The sequence below is a fragment of the Phascolarctos cinereus genome, unplaced genomic scaffold (assembly GCF_003287225.1).
Source record: "Phascolarctos cinereus isolate Bilbo 61053 unplaced genomic scaffold, phaCin_HiC Scaffold_9;HRSCAF=440, whole genome shotgun sequence".
Taxonomy (NCBI): Eukaryota; Metazoa; Chordata; class Mammalia; order Diprotodontia; family Phascolarctidae; genus Phascolarctos; species Phascolarctos cinereus.
In genome coordinates this window covers 16068377-16084681 of record NW_027556402.1, presented here as the reverse complement: position 1 = coordinate 16084681, position 16305 = coordinate 16068377, and positions in this window count along the sequence as shown.

Sequence of the window (16305 nt, the reverse complement as noted above, 5' to 3'; positions counted from 1 at the left end):
GGTCATACAGGGTGTCCCAAAAGTCTTAGAGATGTTTTAAGCTTTAACAGCTTAGGATCAAATGCAATCAAATGAGATAATGTTTGTAAAGCACTAAGCATGGTGCCTGGAACATCGTGGGTGCTTCACAAATGCTTGTTTCCTCTCTCCCGGTCCCCTCCCCACTTAATTCTGGACTAAGACTTTGGGGATACCTCGTATTATGTTTCTGGATGAAACTCATCTTCCTATTCCTTTAATTCTACCCAGTTCGGAGGCTACTTTGCACAAGGTACTGTGCTAAGTTCTGGATATAAATACAAAGATAAGACAAATATAATATGGTATATAACATATAGGATAATGAATATGTAGGATACATAAAGACAGGACATCCAGTCTCCTCAAAGAGCCTAGTTTCTGCTGGGAGAACAGAACATATCCATGACTAACCTAGTTCAGCTAAGAGTGGCCTGGTGACTAAAGAGCTTTGAAAACCTTAAAGCTGCAAATAAAAGCTATTATTATTATTATTATTATTATTATTATTATTATTATTATTATTATTATTATTAATTTATTGGGAGGAAAATTGGGGCGAAAGGAAGGCTAACAGATGGCAAGAAGGAGGAGGGAGGAGGAAAGGCATTGCATAGGAGGTACTGCTTCAGTCGAGCCTTGAAGGAAGGAAGACAAAGATTCTGAGAAGCAAAGATAAGGAAGGAATTCGTGGGGGAACAGCCAGCAAAAATACATGGAGGCAAGAGATAAACCATCCAGCTTGGAGAGCAATTAGCGGCATGGTTCGGCCAAAAGGCGCACCTCCATGAAGGAGAATAATATGAAAGAAGGCTGGAAGCCTAGGCTAGAGCCAGACTGTGGGGGCCCGAAGTGCTGAGCTTAGATGTTCGTATTTTACTCTATGAGCAATGGGAGCTACTGAAGGTTTGTGAGGAGGGGAGTGATATTGTCCAACCTGTTCCTTTAGGAAGATCATTTTGGCAGCTGAGTGGGAAATGGACTGGAAAGATGAGATAGGGGCCTGTTCTAGGGTGTGTGAGCAAAGGGAAAGGGATAGATGCCCAAGATCATGCGGATATGAGCAAGCCTTAATACCCTATCTGATGTAAGGACTGAGGCAGAGGAAGAGTCATGCTTGGGAATGTAATGAACCTGATAGGCTGGGAGGATGGTGAGGCCCTCAATCACAACAGGGAAAACTGGAAGAGGCCAGGTTTGTTTTTTATTTTTATTTTCAGTTCCACACTCTCTCTTCCTTCCACTCCTTCCCCCCACCCATGGAGAAAGCCAGATATTTGATACCCATTATATGTGAACAGTCACACAGAACATATTTCCACACTGGCCATGTTCAGGGGGAGAAAAGTGAAAAAAGAGAGAGAGAAAATCTGCTTTAATCTGCACTTTGAGTGCATCAATTCTCTACCTGAGGCGGATAGTACTTTGTATCATGAGTCCTTTGGAGTTGTGGTGGATCATTGTATTTTACTGTCTTTCACAATTGATTTTCCCTAAAATATTATTGTTGCTGTATAAATTGCTGTCCTGGTTCTGCTCACTTCACTTTGCATCAGTTCATACAGTTTTCCTAGGTTTTTCTGAAACCATCCCCTTCATCATTTCTTATAGCACAATAGTATTCCGTCACATGCATGTACAATAATGTGTTCAGCCATTTCCAAATTAATGGACATCCCCTCAGTTTCCAATTCTTTAACTCCACAAAAAGTCTAAGAGGCCAGGTTTAAGGAAGAGAATGAATTATATTTTAGCAATGTTTAACTCTATGTCTGCTTCTCTAATAACAGCTTATTAAAAGGAGACAGAAACAGAGAAGAAAAAGAATGGAGGGAGGAAGGGAAGAAGGAAGAAAAGAAGGAATGAATGGAGAGATGGATGGAAAAAGGGAGGACAGAGGGAGGAAGGGAGAAGGAAGGGAGGAGGAAGGGAGAAAGAAAAGAGGAGATAAGAAGAGATAAAGGAGGGAAGGAGGGAACAGAGTGAGGGATCGAGTGAGGGATGGAGGAAGGGAGGACAGAGGGAGGAAGGGAGGAAGGGAGGAAGGGAGGAAGGGAGGAGGAAGAGAGGAAGATTATGGCAGCTGGGTGGCACAGTGGATAGGACAATACTGGACCTGGAGTCAGGGAGACCTGAGTTCACATCTGGCCTCAAACATTTAGCAGCTATGTGACCCTGGGCAAGTCACTTAACTTCTGTTTGCCTCAGTTTCCTCACGAGTAAATGAAGATAATAAAAGTCCCAACTCCCATGTCATTGTGAAGATAAAATAAAATACTTATACAATGCTTTGCAAACCTTAAAGTACTGCATCAATGCCAACTATTATTAGTTACTGCACTCATTTCTGGCATCTACCAAGCACCAATTGCTAATCTTGTCCACTTGGGCATCTTATCTTTCCAAAGCCAAATAAGCCAGTCCAGCAAACTGGATACTGACATGGTCCCCGCCCTTATGGAATCCATCTTCCTCATAACCCTATCCTGTCACCAAATCCCCTTATGCTATAACAGCTACCATCCTTCCCTATAACAATGGGGTGGGAAGAATGTTTTACTCCCAGGGTCCCTGTCTCATTTTCTGCTCCTCAGAAGAAAAAATGCTAAGCATTCCCATGGTGCATCAGAGGATGCGGATCTGAAGAACGACTGGTACAGATGGAGCCTTGCTTGTCTCGGGTCTTGGCAACACACTCATCCCAGTGGGCCAGTAGGACTTGTGCACATCTGGTTTTTTTCAAGTCTCACTGACATGTATGACACTCTATATAAATTTGCTCCTGATACATCACCCCTGTTTGACCCCTCTTCCCCAGCAAGGTATCTGGCTCCCCTCAGTCCCTGAATTAACTTCATATCTCTTCTTGCACACAATTCACCCCCTGAACAATTGTGAGCCGACAGGCATACCCAAGTTCCCATTTGTAGAGACAGTGAGTCCTGATGGTGGAGTAAGGAAGGAAAGAAGGAAGGAAGGAAGGAAGGAAGGAAGGAAGGAAGGAAGGAAGGAAGGAAGGAAAAGGAAGAGGGAAGAAAGGAAAGGAAGGAAAGAAGAGAAGGAAGGAAGGAAGGAAGGAAGGAAGGAAGGAAGGGAGGGAGGGAGGGAGGGAAGAAATGGAGGATTACAGAAATGTATAAATTACAGTAGAAGCATTCTTTCAGAAGAAGGAGAAGAAACTAGAACAGGAGAAAGATGTTTCTCAATTGAAAAAACTTTCATACCTTGTTTTTGAGATGGACTCTTTTGATCGTCTGGTGAAGCCTATGAACCCTTTCTCAGAATAATGCTTTTTTTTAAATAATTGAATGTTAAATTTCAGCTAAAGGTTAATGAAAATAAAGATGTAATTTTTTCCCATCCAAGTTCATAGAAGCCCTGAAATCTATCCCATGGGGCCCGTGGACCCCAGGTTAAGAATCCCTTCTTTGCTGAGGTAATTGCCCTTCCCACAACATGTATCATGGGTATGACACTACCATCTTCCATGTGCCCCATGTCAGGAAGCATCTTAATCCCAGCATGAGGTAAATACAGAGACCCACTTGCTCACTGGTTTGCCTTTCTCCAGAACTGCTCTATTCTAAATAACGTGTGTGTGTGTGTGTGTGTGTGTGTGTGTGTGTGTGTGTGTGTGTGTGTAAGGGGGCTGATCAGAGACATTCTTTAATCAGTTTTCCTCCTCCTCTAACAAGTAGATGGGGGTTCAGAAAGCCCTGAAGTGAAGCTCTATCCCTGGAAACATAGGTAAATAATATAGGCAAGTTCCTACATCTTTGTCCAGGATACTCTGCCCATACAGTTGTCATCTCTTGGGCTGGGACAGTACACTGTCAGTACCTCCCCCTTTGGACTGTATGGGTTTATATATGTATATGCATGCATGTGTGTGTAGAGAGAGATAAGAGATGAGAGAGAGAGAGAGAGAGAGAGAGAGAGAGAGAGAGAGAGAGAGAGAAACATCATTCTGAAGAGGAAAAAAAAAAAAAAGAATGATTGGGGAAAGAAAGTAAGCCAGATGGCTCCCCATGCCCATCAAACCAGTTCAAATAGCTTGCTCACAGTGTGGGAGAAGAGAGGATGACAAATTGGCCCTGAGCCCCTGAGAAAGGGGGAGGGAAGAGAGGGAGAAATCAGCCGTGTACAGCTGACCACCTCAGAGTGCATTGATCATTCCCAAATCATGTATTTGAAATTTGGGTGGTGACGGACTACAGTGTTTTAAAGACTTGGTGCTGCTGTGAGTCAGAAGTAGGTAAACTCAGAAAGACAAACTAAAAACCCAAATCAAGAAACGGAAGCTGATGCAGCTCATTTCTAAATGCCACTTCATGGTGGACGCAACCATTAGAGTGTTTGTTTTTACGTGTTATGTATATATGTATATTATATGTATATGTATATGCTTACATGGGTCTATGTAAGTACACACACACACACACACACACACACATATGTCAATAGCCAATGCTCAAGCGTACTTTCTGGGGCAGGTGTGATAAGAATGGGTGTCTTCCCTCTGACAAGCATGGACATATGGTTCCAGAAGTTTTTTCAATGGAACATTGCATGATGAGAGACATTTCAGTAGGGGGTCCAGAAGAAGGGGCAAAGTGACACAGAAGTAGCAAATATCAAATAACACAATTCTATGCACAGAAAAGATTGAACAAAAGTCACTCCCTGGTAGCACACACACATTCACAAAAGCCTCAAACCCCTCGGTGTGTCGTACTCGCCCCCTCCCCTTCTTCCTAGCCCCTCCCTCTCCAAAGCCACCCCAGGCCCCATGGCATCTTAGTGGGGGGGGGTGAGGGGCAGATCCTCATAGGAAGGGAAGGGGAGAACAGCAGTGCTGGAGCACATATCAACTAAGAAAGTGTACCTGGGACATCGTCTAGAATTAGCTACACAGACGACAAATGAGAAGCCCATTTAAAAGAGCATAGATTTCAAGTCGGAAGGGACCTCAGAAGTGTTTATAGTCATAGGATAACAGATTTATAGCTGTAAAGGGGGCATAGAGGCGACTGAGTGCGATGCTTTCATTTTACAGGTGAGGAAACTGAGGCACGGAGGAATTGAGTGACTTCCCTGAGGCCACACAGCCAGCAAATGCCTAAGGTGGGATTTGAACTCAGGTGCTCCTGTCTTCAAATCTAGTCTAAACCCCCCCCCCCATTTCACAGAGAAGGAAATGAAGACCCAAAGAAGTTCTGACTTGTTCAAGGTCACAATTCAAACATTTATTCAGTCCCTATTGTGTGGAAGACATTGTGCTAGGCATTAATAAGACAACACTCCTCTCCCATGTTCTCCATGTCAAGAAATACCTTATCCTTTTAGTGAGCTGAAAATTCAAACACACTTACCCAGGACTTTGCTCATCTCAAGAATCACGCAGCCCACCTTGAGAGCTGCCGTGTCACTTCGGAGGTTCCATCATCTGATTTCACAAAGACCCACAGGTGAGAAAGATGAAAGAATGCAATCTGACCCCAGGGGGTCCCAGCCCTACCCACCAAAGAAGGCATAGAGGACTCAGATGAGGTCAACCCTCTTTGCTTAGCCTCACTCAGGTATGGAGCTGACGAATAAACACGGCAGCATCACAGGGAAAGAATTACATGGGGACCCGAACAGATGCACGCCATGCTGCTGCTGTCAAGGTTACAACTACGTCCTGATTCCTGGCAACCGGATCCTGAGGGATTGCCAGTCAGACACTCCCCACTGGGAGGATCCGCTATCCTCAGGAGGGCTAATCAATATATTAATTTCCCTAGATCGAGATAGAACCAAGCAGCCCACAAGAAGAAGGAACTGCTCCCCTACTACAGGGGCCTCCTTGCCTTTCCTGCATATCTACGTCAAGAAAAAGCTTAGGGCAAAATCCAAAGGGACTTCTTCCTCCATACAAATGCCGAAAAATCAAGTCGAGACTTTTGGGGCACCCTTATTTCTGCAGAAAGTGGTTCCACCAGCAAATCACAGTTCTGGTCTTTGTTGGCATTTCTCAGACTACCGTATTTTGGATGAGGGAGCTTCTGGACAGCTGGCGGGACCGATGGGCCCTCCCTTGCACGGCCATCCACGGCCTTTATGAAACATCTGAAACTGCAGCTATAGTTTACATACGGAACTCAATTCTCTCTGGCAATAAAGAGGAAACCAGGGCTTGCTAGGTGAAGCTCAGGTTGACTTTGCCAAGACAGGGGGTCCGGGAGTACCTTGGCTGGGCACTCAAGGTCAGGTGCCTGACCTGGGCAAACTGCACCAGTGTTGCTGACACACTCCTAAGAAAGGGAATTTCTCGAACTTAAAAATCAATCCATAGGACACCACGGAAAAGAGCCATTTCTCTCCACTGGTGGATCACGGCTGCAGTGAGCGCAAAATGATTCACTACGGTTTTTCTGGGTAGGGACTATAGGTAGAAAAAAAAAAGGGGGTAGGGGCCATGCAAATACAGAATGTCCTTGCTCTGTGCCTGCAGAGAGACGATGCTTGTGCTCCAATCTAGCTTGATCTACCTCATTTGCTTGGTGTCCTCACGGAGTGTTACTTCTGTAGCACTGGCTGCGGACTCGCTCTCCCAACCCCCACATCATTGGTTGGTCATGATCCACAGAGGGCAGCTCCTACTTCTCCCTTCAGGGTTCTCGGGGTAACCCTGAAGAATTTGGATTGGGGTCTCCAATAGGATCAAGCATGAGCTCCCGCCTGGTGTGTCCTCTCCCCAAACAATATTGATAAACCACTTACCATCTCTCCAGTATTCATTAACCAATTAAACATCTATTAGCTTCTAGAGAGAAATATTTCCTGAGGAGTTATAGCAAGAATCAAAGTACAAAGACATCCTCCTCAGTCTGAGGATGTACTCTCTTCTCTGCATACTCACTCCATCTCTGGGAAGAGTAGACTCAAACTTATAAAACATTCTCACCCCAGTGGGAAATGTGTGTGCATAGGTCCTTTTCCTTTTTGTTTTTTATCTCTTTGGGATACAGACCTAGTAGTGACATTGTTGGCTATGCATGGTTTTCTAGCCTTTGGGGCATAGTTCCAAACTGCCCTACAGAATGGTTGAATCAGCATACCACTTCACCAATAATGCAACAGTGCAATTTTCCCACCCTCCAACAGTTGTCATTTTTCTTTTCTGTCATATTAGCTAATCTGATAGGTGTGGGGCAGTAGCTCAGAGTTGTTTTAATTTGCATTTCTCTAATCAATAATGATTTAGAGCATTTTTCTTATGACTACAGATAGAGCTTTGATTATTTCATCTGAAAACTGCCTGTTCATATCCTATCATTTATTTAAAAATAAAAGGAATGGAGGCCAATCTATTACGAAAATGTGGGAAGGACCTATCTATTAAAAAAAAAAACAGGCAGAATTAACTGCTCTATTTGTTGGGGGTGGGGCAGATAGAAACCTGGTAGGGATCAGACTTGTTGAGAATTCCCTGGATGAGGGAATTCAGTATCAAGAGAGGTTGGCTCCTTTTCTGAAATTTACTATCTTAGAGCATTGCCTACAGCGCTGAGATTAAGTGACTTCTCCAGTGGTCACACAGACAGAAGTGTGTCACAGATGTGATTCCAACCAATTGGAAACAACCTATATGTTTGAAAACTACAGAACTGCTGAATAATTTATAGTATAGTTATGTCATGGAGCATCATGGCACCATTAAAAATGGTAAGTATGAAGCATGCAAACATACCTATAAGAAGTGATGAAAAGTGAAATCAACAGAGCCAAGATGACATTGACTACCACTATATAAAAAACTAGATGGAATAGGGGAGGGAGAGGATTGACCAGACCAGCCCTTGATCAGCTGGATGTCTCTCACAATGAACTCAATGGGATTACAGGATGTGCCCAAGCATTGGGATGTAAACCCATCTTTTGTAGTCTCACTAAATGTGAACTCAGTACAACTCACGTGGTACATTAGATAATACAGATACAATATACTTCATCCTGTTTCCATACATTTACTGTTATCATCACTGTTATCTCATTATCCTCATCTTTTAAAAATGAGGACCAGGTAGAAATGCTTTGGGGACAAGTTACTATCTTGCGATTATTCTTTTCTATTTTAACATCCTGGGAGTTATTACCCAAGTGGATAAAATTACTGCTTTTTGTGATTCAATAAGTCCTGGCATACACATGATCAGAAAGAGAGCAGATCAGTCATTTTCTGTTGTTATCATTGTTGTTTGTCTTTCATTTTTGAAGACGACCAATGACATCACGGGTGATGTCTTGACTTGTGCATGAATTGGATTTAAGTGAGGCAGAGCTGCACAAAGTCATCAGCCTCACTCACTCTTCCTGAGTCATCAAAGTCTAGTGGCAAAACAAAAGTCAAGACAACTGGTGATGGCCCAGGATGCAGTGGATGACCTTGGCATCTCTGATGTCTAACTAAACTCTAAACTCTCCACAGCACCGGCTTCAGCCGCCTTCACGGCCAATGGAACAATTGTTCTCCTCCACCCATTCCACTGAGGTAGACAGCTCCCTAACTCACAAAGGGGTTTGAGGCCTGTCAGTTACAGGTGAGATCTGGGTGAATCACATGGACACTAAAGGTGGATGAACAGCCCTGAAATGAGCTCAGCAGCCTCACACTGGAAATGCTATGTCTCTTGAACACCTCATATTTTCTATAGATGTCTTCAATCTTCCAAAATAAATTACATACCAGAGAAAATAAAACCAGAACAAGCTAAAATCCTTACAAATTAACTCTGGAAAATTCATATCCTTAAAAGGCTCACTCAGCACTCCTCCGCTATTAGCTTCTACTCATGAATGGCAGTAGGAACATCTGACTCTTAGGATAGTATGTGGATCCTATCATGGAACTCCATCACCATCACCACCACACAGGACGTGTCCTGGCAATTCCCTGGCTTGTCCCCATCCTGCTACATGTAGTAGACTCTGCTTCTACCCAATAACATTTAGAGGGAGGGTATTCTGATTGGAAATGGACCCCTAAAACAAGAATAAAAAAAAGAATGAATGGAAAAAGCATTATACACTTACTATGTCCAAAACACTATGCTAGAGCTGGAGATACAAACAGAAAAGTTAGACAGTCCCTTCTCTTAAGGAATTCATGTTCTGTAAAATGGGGCTAATAGCACTTACATCACAGGGCTGTTCTGTGGTTATTTCGTGTGGACTAAATGAGATAATATATGGATAGTGTTTTCTAAGCCTTAAAACACCATATAAAGGTGAGCTATTCTTATTTGGCAAGTTGGCACAATGGATAGAGTGCTGAACATAGAATCAAGCAATCCCAAGTTCAGATCAGGCCTCAGACACTTGTTTGACTGTGTGACCTTGGGCAAGTCACTTAAAAAAAAAAGTCTGCCTCAGTTTCCCCATCTGTAAAAATTAGAATAATAATATCACTCACTTCTCAGGGTTGTTGTGAGGATCAAATGAGATAATATTTGTAAAGTACTTTGCAAACCTTAAAGTCCTAGATAAATGCTAGCTATTATTATTATTATCATTATTATCATTATTAAAAACTGTGATTTCCCCACCATAAGATTATCCCTTATAGATTTAGAGCTGGAAAGAACATTGGGAGCCTTACATTTTATTGATGACAAGGGCTGATGTAAGTCAGCCCATTTGTGCCCGCTGCAGTATTCATCCAAAATATATGTCCTGATAGACCAGCTCTACAGGTTGTACATCCAACTATATATCATATTCTGAAGGATGTATATTGTTCATCCACTTCATGTTTCCTATGTGGATGGTTAGGCCAAACTTTTCAATTATTTTGAATCTCTTTTAGTATGCTGGCTAGTATTCCACGGCTTTCTGCAATCTGCACAATATTATCAGCAAACAAAAGCAATAGAACACCTCAGTCGGTTTCTTAACATAATTCCAAATTTCTTCCCACAGTTGTTGTACTAATTCAAAGCTCAACCAAAAGTGTATTAGTGTGCCTGTTATTTCACAGCTCCTCCAACAACATTCCCATTTTGGTCATCTTTGTCAACTCATTGGGTGCCAAGTGTACTCACCAAGATTTTGCAAATAAACTGTCCTTTGCCCCAATTTCTGGCTCAGAAAATAGGGTCATGGTGCCCAGGGCTCTCAAGCACTAGTTTGACCTCTGCCTTTTCATCCTTTGTTGGGTAGTGGCTCTGTTTATCCTTAGCCTGCCTTGACTTCAATCAAGCAAGTACAAGAGGTGAAAAGTGAAGTTAAGAAGAGTTAAACTGAAGTCAGAAGCCAAGGAGAAACATGATTGAGTCAAGGATAAAATACCTGAGATTCAGGCACGCCTACCCCTAAATCAAGGGTTCTCCCCTTGGGATCAGTGAACTTGGTTTCTTTACATATTTCAATATGATTGATTCCCTTTAAAATGCTATGTCTTTTATTTTGTGCATTTAAAAACATTATTCTGAGAAGGCCTCGCCAGACTGCCCAAGGGGTCTAAGACAAACAAGATTGAAAATCCTTGCTCTAAAGAGCAGGTTTTCAAAACGTACACTTGGTGACCCCTTTGTTTGCCAAGACGGTCCTTGATCTCCTACACCTCAAAAACATCCCATCCCACCAAAAGAAAGAGACAACATTTTTCCTCTGGTAAAATAAGATGAGGTAGGGGAAAGAAAGGGAAAAAGAGGAGATGGAAGAGAAAGGAAGAAGAGAAAGGGACAGAATAGAAGGAGGAAGGAGCAGAGATGAGCCAGAGTCAACTCATATTAGCTCACAGTCTTCAAAGTCAGAAAAGATTACAAATCAGAGCTTGATATATTGTTTTGTTGATTGTCTAGACTTTAGAAAGTGATGGGGAAAATGTTAATAATGCAAATTAAATTTAAAAGTGTACCGTAGATACATCCCTCCCGCACCCCCACCCCCAGAGAGCTGGTTGTTAAACATTTACCAGCACACTCTTGGGAAGGAGACAGAGATCTAAGGAATCTAAGATGAAGATAATAAGGAAGGTATTTCTTTCTCCAGCTCATTTTTACAGATGGGAAAATTGAGGCAAACATGAACACCTCAGTGGGGTCACAAAGAGTTGGACATGACTGAATAAGGAAGGTTGGAAAGATGTGATTAGGAAGAAAGGGAGAGCAGGGGTGATTTGGAGCAGGGGACAAGTTGAACCTTGGGAGTTCTGAATCTCTGGCCTCAGGAGTTTCTTCTGTATTCTCCTCCCCACAGGAGCATGACCTCTTGCTTTTTATACACAGTGCTACTAAACCTGCTAAGAAAGTGGGATGTGCCACTGCGTAACCACCGCCTGGATCGACCAAGGCAGTTCACTGCCCTCTTTCTCCTCCCCTCTATCCCATAAAACCACACTCACAGATTCAGCAAAATCCAAACGCCAGATAGAACAAACGCAAAGTCACGGTGAAATCAGCAATACAAACACATTAAGCAGGAGGGAGATCAAAGCAAAGTAAATGATGGGCTATATTTTCATCAAACATTTACAGAAGGGTGCAGGGTGGAAAACACAAGAATCAGGCACATGTTGGGACCATGTTTGTTTTAGAGTGAGTCGAAATACAATTTCTTCACATGCCTCAATCTTCATTCTCAGAGTATTTCACTAGGAGGATACAATAATTGTGTGATAATGGACTTAGAAAAATGCACACTTTTTAAAATTTGATATTTGTTTTTGCTTTTTGGATTTTGGTCTTTTTTTAAAAAAGTAGCATGCTCTATTCCTTGTATAAGGTTATAGGCTTTTTTATCTTCACTGTTCTCAGTTTGAGACTCTGTATTATTCACTTTGCCCAATTATGCAATGGGACACATGAGCCAGGGAGTTAGGCCAATGGAGGCTGGATCAGGAAGCCAAAAGTTTTTTTGAGGATCCAGTGAGAATTTTAGAGCATTTATTAATATCAAATTTTCCTTCTTCTATTCCTAGAGTGCCACTTCTTATTTATTTAAAAGATCCCTTTGGTGAATCAAGATAGCGTCAAGTTGGCTGTTTAACTTCCACGATATGACCCCTCTTCCTTGTATCCCAACATGTAACAGTTACACCATCCCTGCTTCCCTTCTTTTTACCTGAAGCCATTTGGGTGCGGTGAGAGTGGTGGGATTGGTACAAGGCCAGGAAAACCAAGGTCAATGATCTTAGGGCCAGTCCTGGCTAATGATCTCCTCTCAGAAGCTTTAGACAGACAGGTATGGAAAACAGAAGGAAAACTTAAAGTTTCAGAAGCAGAGCTGTACAAAGAGTGGGCTGTCAGAATATATTTCCAACCAGAACATTTGGTCACATTAGTAACCATTCCTTCCTTAAGGAATCTATGAATCTTCTCTTATACCAGCAAGTCACGTAGGCACGAAATTGATAAGTGAGGAGGAAGAGGAAAAGCCTGAGCACCCGTCATTCTGACCTTCCCCCTGTTCAAGTTCAAGGTAAACTTTCCACACAATACACCCAACCCTTAATTAGCTCAAGGGCAAAAATTAATAATGGTCATTACTATTACTAATATTCATTTATCCTTTTTTGAGTGCCGGTACTGTGATAAATGTTGTGACACCTGTCACAAATATGCCTACCTGCCCAGTTATCTGAATTGTACAGTTTACTTATTTACCAAGAAGGCCTTATCATTTTTTATCACCCCTCTCGAAATTTAAATTCCAATAGGCCCTGATTCTCAAGAATAAGCTGTGTTCCTCAGAAAAGTTTTCAAAGTTACTACACACTGCTCTTTCAAAACTCATGAAATATGCTAATTGGGATTAGAACAAGAATTCCCTTAAGATCCTATAACCTGATTTATGTTCTTTGTCTTCATGTACCTCAGACATTTAGGATAAACAATTTTGGTTTCAAATATAGAATCTATCATGCTATATCTATAACTGTCAACCTCCATTATTAATTTTCTAGCTTAATTTTCTTTATATCTATAGATGTGGAAGAACTCTTTATAGGGATAAAGTATTATTCTTGTTGAGTAGTACTAAGTAAAGCACAATGTGGGTAGATGGTTGATTTAATTTGGTAAGCATGTGGCTTAGAGTGCTTCCCGCAAATGATCCAAAGAGGTCTCAGGCAAGCTACGTCCCTGAATCTTTCCATTCACTCCCACTGTAGTCCAAAGGATTCCTAATGCCTTCCTTGCCATGTAGGTCCAGGAGCCATATTCATAGGTCTACATAATTGACCTGGTTTGCTGCCTTCAGCCTGAGACATGAGCGAATTCTCCTTTCCTTCAATGTCCTAAGAGTCAACTTCCCTCTGCTGAAAACAGGTACGTCATTGATTATTTTTATTTTTCATTATTGATGCCACTATTTCTCACTATTAGAACAAAGTATTGAGGAGAATATAGATGAAATATACTTTATAATAGTAAATGTGGGTTTTACCTGTTACAAGTAAATGCTTTAGCTGTTATTCTTTTATTTGGCCTTTCCCCAATGTCACTACCAATTTCACATCCTTTCTGCTGTTTCTTCCCCCAATAGGCTTATCTTGAGTCCTTAATTTTGCAAATTGTGCCTCATTGGGCTTACAATTTGTAAGCATTTTTCTCTAGTTTTCTTTCCCTTACGTTATTGACCCCAAACTGTTTCACTTTTCTGTCATTGAGAAGGTATAACCCATGACTATCTAATGTCTTCTTAATGTCAACTTCAACTCTCCTTATTTGATAAAAGCTGGAAAAACTGGAAAGTAGTCTGGCAGAAATTAGGCTTAGGCCAACACCTTACACCATATTCCATAATACATTTTATATGGAAACATGATCTTAATATATATTATTATGATTATACTATAAAAATTAGAAGAGAAACAGATCATATGCCTCTCACAGTTATGGTAGGAGATGTGTTCTTAACCAAACAAGAGACATAGACATTACAAAAGATAAAACCACATGAAAGAATGTTCTACATCACTAATAATAAGAGAAATATAAAATAAAACAACTCGAGATTTCACTTCATATCCTAAAAATTGGCAAAAATGAGAAAAAATGGCAATAGTCAATGTGGGAGGGATTGTAGGATGATAGGCACACTAATCCATTGTTGGTGTAGCTTATTAGTGAAATTACACAACCATTTCAGAAATCAGTCTGAAATTATGCAGATTTTAAAATGACTAAAATTCCTGTACCCTTTGAACCAGAGACTTCCTGGGCTTACACCCCAAGGAAGCCATCAAAAAGAAGAAAGTCCCCATATCTCCAAAATATTTATAGCAGCACTTTTTTGTGAGAGCCAAGAATTGGAAGTCCATGCCCATCAATTGGGGAATGGCTAAGAAATTGTGGTAAATGAATATAGTGGAATGTTCCTGGGCTGTAAGAAATGATATGGGTGATGAATACAGAGAAGCATGGAAAGATCTATTTGAATGGATGGTGTAAGAGGGAAGTAAGCAAAGCCAAGCAAATGATATACACAATAACTGCTACAATGTAACTGTAAAGAATGACACATGAAGAGAAATCAAAAGTAAACAGGACATTGGGGCGACTAGGTGGCACAGTGCATAGAGCACTAGCCCTGAAGTCAGGAGGATCTGAGTTCAAATCCAGCCTCGGACCAAACACTTGACACTTGCCTTACTAGCTGTGTGACCCTGGGCGAGCCACTGAACCCCAATTGCTTAAAAATAAAAAAAAAAGTAAACGTAACAAAATTATAAAAAGCAGGCAGAACTCAAACGAAGAGATAGGAGGTACTGTGGTTTTTGGACTTTTTCAGTGTATTGATCAGTTGTGCTGATTTTTTTTCCTCTCTAAAAAATACAATTTATTACAGAGGATGGCTCTCTGAGAGAGGATGGAGAAGGATACTGGGGGTAACTGTGATGATATCAACAGAAACTTATTTTTAAATTTTTTTTTAAAAAATTATTTAAAAAAATAAAAGACTAGACTCTCCACTTCAAGTCATCAAGAAGAGAGACCACCCAGAAACCTCTCTGACAAAAGACCCCACCAGGTACTCCAAACCACCAGCACTGCTACACCTTCCACCTTAGATCCATAGGTCCCACTTTAAAGACTCTTTTCCTTCAACGAGTTAATATTACAACAGAAGGGGAGAATGCTGGTTGTGTGAATGGAAAGAAAAAAAATAAGTTCTTGTAACCTCAGAGACATTGAGCCATTTGTTAATTGCAACTGGTATCTTTCCAACATAGAGTGAGTTCATATCATTCCTCTTTAAATCTCGCAATCTCATTATTTTATATTTATGATCATTTAATTTTATCATTGATGTTTGCCTTGAAGAGCATTATGAGTGGCATGTTGTATGCACTATGAATTCAGGGTATTGCTAGTAGCACTGCATGAAGAGGAAGAGAGCACCTAGGGGACATGGTGGAGAGAGTACTGAACTTGGAGTCAGGAAGACCTGAGTTCAAATCCTACCTCCGAAACTTAATATCTGTGTGTCCTGGGCAAGTCACTTAACTTCTCCCATCCTCAGTTCCCTCATCTGCAAAGTGGGGATACTAATAGTACCCACACCACGGGGTTGTTGTAAGGATACAATGAAATAGTTATTTATAAAGTGCTTTGCAAACCTTAAAGAGCTATGTAAATGTCAGCTTTTGTCATTAGGAGATAAAAGTGGTTCAATCACTCTAAGAGCTAAGTGGATACAAAAGATGTCTTTCATATTGGAATATCATGTAATATGTTACAGTTGAAAGACAACTCCAATACCTTGTATTATTCATGCTAACACTATACCACTCTATACCACTCTAAGCTGTAAACAATGAAATGTAATGTGTAAGGTAGAATGTCTTAAGACTATAAATTTGGTTTTTGTTTCTGATCATTGGAACCAGGTAAAAATGTTCTTGCTGACACTTCTGCCATTCATCATTTGTCATCAGCAGCCCACAGGGTATGCTGCCTAGTTTCTCCAAAGTGTTAAATTATTCCCAGGTAGATGTCAATTGCAGAAAGATTAGAATGGAGGCCATGAAGAAAATGGCAGGACCATTCTGATTCATTTATTCCTTTCTTCTCTTTCTTCTCCCCTTGCGGGGATACTTCCCACCGCTGGCTCTTATACCCCTTGAATAATGTGGGTTTGTGAGTTATAAACTGGCTGCTCCAAATCATATTCTGACCTATGGGTAGGATTAAAACAGAGCTGAGAAAATGTTATTGCAATTTCAACTCTCCTAAGAGGTCTGGAATTTTCAGACCCAGACCTAATGGAAATGTATACTGTCATAGCACTGTCTCTCTT